The sequence below is a fragment of the Carlito syrichta genome, unplaced genomic scaffold, assembly GCF_000164805.1.
Source record: "Carlito syrichta isolate Samal-C Ts95f unplaced genomic scaffold, Tarsius_syrichta-2.0.1 Scaffold304335, whole genome shotgun sequence".
Lineage (NCBI taxonomy): Eukaryota > Metazoa > Chordata > Mammalia > Primates > Tarsiidae > Carlito > Carlito syrichta.
This window is the reverse complement of record NW_007248431.1, coordinates 526776-532048: the sequence shown is the minus strand read 5'-3', so window position 1 is coordinate 532048 and position 5273 is coordinate 526776.

Below are 5273 nucleotides of genomic sequence, written 5' to 3'. Positions count from 1 at the left end.
TCCAGTCCAGGCACTTCTCACTGCTCCTGCTGATCACATGCTCTACCGCAACTTCCAGGAACACAAGCACGGCTCTGTCTGCTTCTTTAGTTGGCGTGACTTTACCACTAAGAACAACTTGGAGCTCCAGTGGCTTCCTCAGGCCTTCCCTTGGCAACACCTCCGTGCCTCCCCTTCCCTGCCCCCACCTTCCCCTCCTCCCCTGCATCCCCTGAGACAATCCCCCTTAAGCCCTCCTCTACCCCTCGGGCCCCTGCCACTTCTCTCCCTGCCCACTCCAGCCCCTGAATCCCCATGGGAGGAACTTTAGGCCTCTCGCCCCATCAGCGTCTTTCAGGATCTCAAGGACCCCCAAAAGCAACCACCTGAGCTAACTGGAGACATTTAGTCCACGGCCTCCACAATACTGTCTGTCAGGGCAGAAAATGTTGTAAAGGCATCCTCCACAGATCGTGGGCAGAAAACCTTCAGCCTCTCATGGGCAGGGAGCCCTTCAATTGTCCAACCTCCAGAAATGTGGTGTGGATAAAATAGAAAATGGAGCAACAAGAATCAGCTCTCACATAAACCAGCGAATTGTGTCTATGAACTGTGTCTTATGTCTGCCTAAACACATTTCCACATCTTTTTGGTAACCTGCAACCTTAGATGTATGTTAAGGAAAGTTAATTAAGAGATATTCGTGGGATATCTAAGTATTTTCTAAATAAGAGAAAGTGTCAAAACATTCATTATTAAGCATATGTACTTTTGGCTTCTTATTTTTATATGGTACAGCTTGGCTAATGATATTTGGATATGTTAATAACCATATTCTTGCCACATTAAGAAAATCGTACTATAAAAAGGATGTCTCTCTAGAGATTATAAAATTTATGAAATTTTCACAAAATTTAATAATGAGCTGGTAAAGGACAGATAATTTGCAACTGTCTACTTCTTAGTTTTCTCTGTAAAATACAGGTTAATAATGGTTAAAAATTATAATCAATATATGAAAAATAGGAGTGCAGGGAAACAACCTTGTATACAAAGCAGGAAAATAGGATGCGTTTTTACATGAAAAGCATGCAAAGAATGCAGGATGCATTTTTGTGATGGAAAGGGGAGTAATTGTGTCCTTTTGCAGAAAAGGAATTTTATGTTGTGAGACTAAAGCTGGCTAGAATTAAATGAATTTATAAAGTTTTACAAAATGACTTTTAATAGCAATAGTGTACTGATATAAAACTGCAATTTAGCTTTCTTTCTGTTAAAAACAACAAAGTTTCTTGAATTATTGGCCTGCTTTTATTATTTATTTATTTATATTTTTTTTAGTGACAGTGACTCACTATGTTGCCCAGGCTGGTCTTGAACTCTTGGGCTCAAGTGATCCTCCTGCCTCGGCTTCTCAAGTAGTTGGGATCACAGTCATGTGCCACCACGCCTGGCCTGTGTCTACTTTTAATAAGAGATTGCAAGAGAGTTTTCTTTACCTTTTGAATAACCTGCCCAGGGAACACAGAGAATCTATGTTACCAAAATAATTTCCTGTGTCATGTCATCCTTATCAGGTCCTTAGTCATCTAAGATAACTATCTTCTCACTGTTAAGGGGCCAAGGTTTTTTCAGAGTCATGTTACCTCCTCTATTTACTGTTACGATCTTATCAGTTTGGTTACATTGATAACTAAATATTGCTTCACAGAGTCTTATGATCTCATTTAATTTAATGTTCAAACCTTTAAACATTTTTGACACTTTTACCTTCCCTAAATTAAATCCTAGATGAAGTAAGTCTTCTTGGTCTCAGACTGACCTAGAGATTGTGTAGAGGGCCCCTGGAATATTGTAAAGGACTTGTCCTATGACCTTGGAAAAGAGAGATGTTAAATTAGGTTTACTTGATGTGGTGAATTTCATGAAGGTGCTGTTAAAAAGCGCCGCTTGACCTTCCCTGAGTGATATTTGAATGAATACGTGTTACCATTACCATAAGGGTTTCAGAAACAGTGTAAAGTTCCTAGAAATGGGTCAGTACCCTCTATCTGTGCATATAAGGTTATCAGCCCTAACTCCCATTATTCAAAATGCTGTGTGTCAGAAAATATCCAGTATTCCTTGTCAACTGTATTACTTTGTATTAGCCCCTCACTGGCTCTCTAACCGCCATTTTGAGTCTTTTGTCATCATGATGGTGGCTTCACTCTGATGCTTTCCTGACAGCTCTTGCAGCCAGCTGCAGGCCAGAGTGTGTCATCTTCCACAAAAATGGGCTGTCTCAGAGACCCATGGAAAGACCTATAACAGGCACTGCAGGGGATAGGTTTCTGGCAGCATTGCCTAAATATCTCTGAAACCACACCTGACTGAGCCAGGATTTCTAAGATGCCAGCTCAGAAATTCGTGGACTCATGGAACAGCTGACCCAGGGACAAGCAGAACAAGAATTAAGTGCATGGAACCAACTAAAAAAAGATGGCCATCATTTTTTATGGCTTTTGTTCAGAATATTGTTGGCTCTTTAATGTTCTAATTTTTGGATACTAAAAAAAAAAAAAAAAAAATCCCTTTTCTTCAAGCTATTGATGACACATTACAATTTAGTGAATAATACTTTTGTAAACAAAATGGAAACTTTTTTTTTTCCTGTCTGATCCCTCCAGGAATCAGAAACTATTCATGAGTATTCTTATTTTCATGGCAATATAGTTATTTGCATAACTCCAATAAGAATCTGTCTTCCTTGTAATGGGGCACAATGAGAAACACCAATCTGAGACTCCTGATTAAAAGTTCCAGGAAAACAAACTTTAAAAAGTCATTTACCGGCCGGGCTCAGTAGCTCAGCCTGTAATCCCAGCACTTTGGGAGGCCAAGGCAAAAGGATTGCCTGAGCCCATGGGTTCGAGACCCACTCCGGGCAACTTGGCAGGACCTCGTTTCTACAATAAATCAAAAATTAGCTGGGCATGGTAGCGCACGCCTGTAGTTCCGGCTACTTGGAAGGCTGAGGCGGAAGGATCACCGGAGCCCAGCAAGTCGAGGCTGTGGTGCCTGGGAGCATGCCACTGCACTCCTGTCTGGGCGACAGAGTAAGACTCCAACTCAAAAAAAAACAAAAAAAAAGGTCAATTACCCTTCTTGTTGCACTTATGTAAATAAATAATCAGGCCAAATTTAATGAGACCAGAATTATTTTGTAAACAAGAATAATCTTATTTTGATTATCTTTGATCAGAAAAGGAAGTATTTATAGAGAGAAATTTTGTTTCAGTGGAGATATATAATACACCCTTGTGGGTTACCAGATCCCAGTATTATGCCTTGTCTGAAGTTTTATGATCTACCTGTCAACTGAACTAGCTACAACTCTCCAAGATGACGTTTCCAGTTTTTCTCCCTCCCTCCTGACTTGACACCCAGACCTCCAACCCGACTGTCCAGATCCTTCCTGGGACCCAGAATCTGAAAAAGCTCTGCAGGCTGAAGTCGGACAACTTGATATAAATTTCAAAGAGCTTATCAACACAGCAGATTCTCCAGAGTTCCTCTGGAGCATCTGCACAGTCGTACTCTGCTCTGGGAAATACTCGTGACTGTGACACTGATATCTACACTATCGCCAAGGACTTCGCACTTATCCTGGGAAATGTACCAGACTGCCACTGCAGCCCTCATTCACTGAAAAGACACGCAGAGCCCAACATCCAGAAAGCTTCTCAACTGGCTGCCCTCTAGGCTCATACACTGGGCTCTTCATCAGCTGCAACCACTAATATGTTTTCCTTTTTGTTTTCATAGAAATGCCCACCATGAAAAGCCTGATCACCTGCATCACCCTGTAAATATTCTCTAAGACCAAGTCTCAACACATGGTTCAGCTGGTCCTTCACGGACAAAAGATGCTGAAAAGAAAATGGATGGAGACCTTTTAGAGGAAAGAATGTCTGTTCTACCGTTTAATGAGAGGAAACTAACAAAAGCCCCCTCCCTGACACTGCAGCCAGCCTCCTCTGAGCCTCGTCTTGCAGGCCTCACCTTGACCAGTTGACTTGAACAAGCACCAACATGGCTTCTGCTGGTTCAAGGCCACATCCCCAGCATCACTACTGTCCTGTGAAGTGTCTGCCTGAAGACTCAAGGCTGCCCAGAGTCTGCTGTGTGTCCCAGCCTCCGTGGGAGGGTGGAGCCTGACTTCTACAAGCCCTGTGGAAACCAGAGGAGAGTCACAAGAACCAACTTCCCTTCCTGTCTTTTGTAATTTTCTGGCCTCCACTGAGCCCCCACCGTTCCTCTTGCCTCCACTCTCATTCCCTTTAAAACTCCAGGCACATTCAGGCAAATCTCACAGAGCTCAGCGTTGCCTCCACTGCTCATAGTTAACTAAGTAAAGTCTGTCTTTGCTGCATTCACCAGTGTCCAGCTATGCTTCCTCCTTGAATGACTGTCCTCCTCTCTGGGAGGGGGCCCTCAGGAGGGTCCTCCAGAGGCCTCAGAGGCCCTCCAGGAGGCAGCAGTACTCAGGGCAGCCTCCATCCTCCCTCAGCTGGGAAGGTCAAGAAAAACAGTGCAACGCAAGAAGACAAAGGTCCCTGGCTAGAAAAGCCTGCCAGGCTGGTCTGTTAGCAGGGCAGGCCTGCTAAGGTCTTCCCTTTCTCTACAGTCCACGTGGTTCTGCATACCACACAGCCCCAGCCCTGGGGCCTGGGCTCTAGTGGCCCTTCCTGGTGGAGCAGCCATTCTTTTGCCGGGAAAGTCCCCGGGGGGTGCTCCAACCTTCCAAGGGGAGCCTGGGGAAGATCACTGAGCCTTCTGACCCTAGGGCTCCACAGACCCTCCCTATAACCCTCCTGCTCCAAGGGTCTGGTCATAGCCCAAGGACCAAGAGGGACCCTACCACGGTGGGTCAGGCACTGATTCTGCCAAACTCTCACCAGGTCAAGCCCCTCCCCATTGACAGGTCTATCTTCCAGGCCTAGACCCCTCTGGGAATCACTCCTCTGTGTCTGGAGCCCTCCACCCCAGCACAGACCTCCCTACACAGAGTCTGCGGCCCTGTCCCTATCCAGACACCCCCCCACCCAAGGTTAAAGCCCCTCACTGTGGTCCAGATACCCCACCCCCATCTGGTGCTCCCCATCCAAAATGAGATCCTTTCACAGAGATCTGAATTCTCCACCCCCAATCCGGATCCAGCACCCCAGGTCAGATCCCCTACCCCAGGTCCAGAGACCCCGCCCTGGTGCGCCCTCCACCAAGCCCTTTCGGCCTGCGCTCACCCCCCCCCC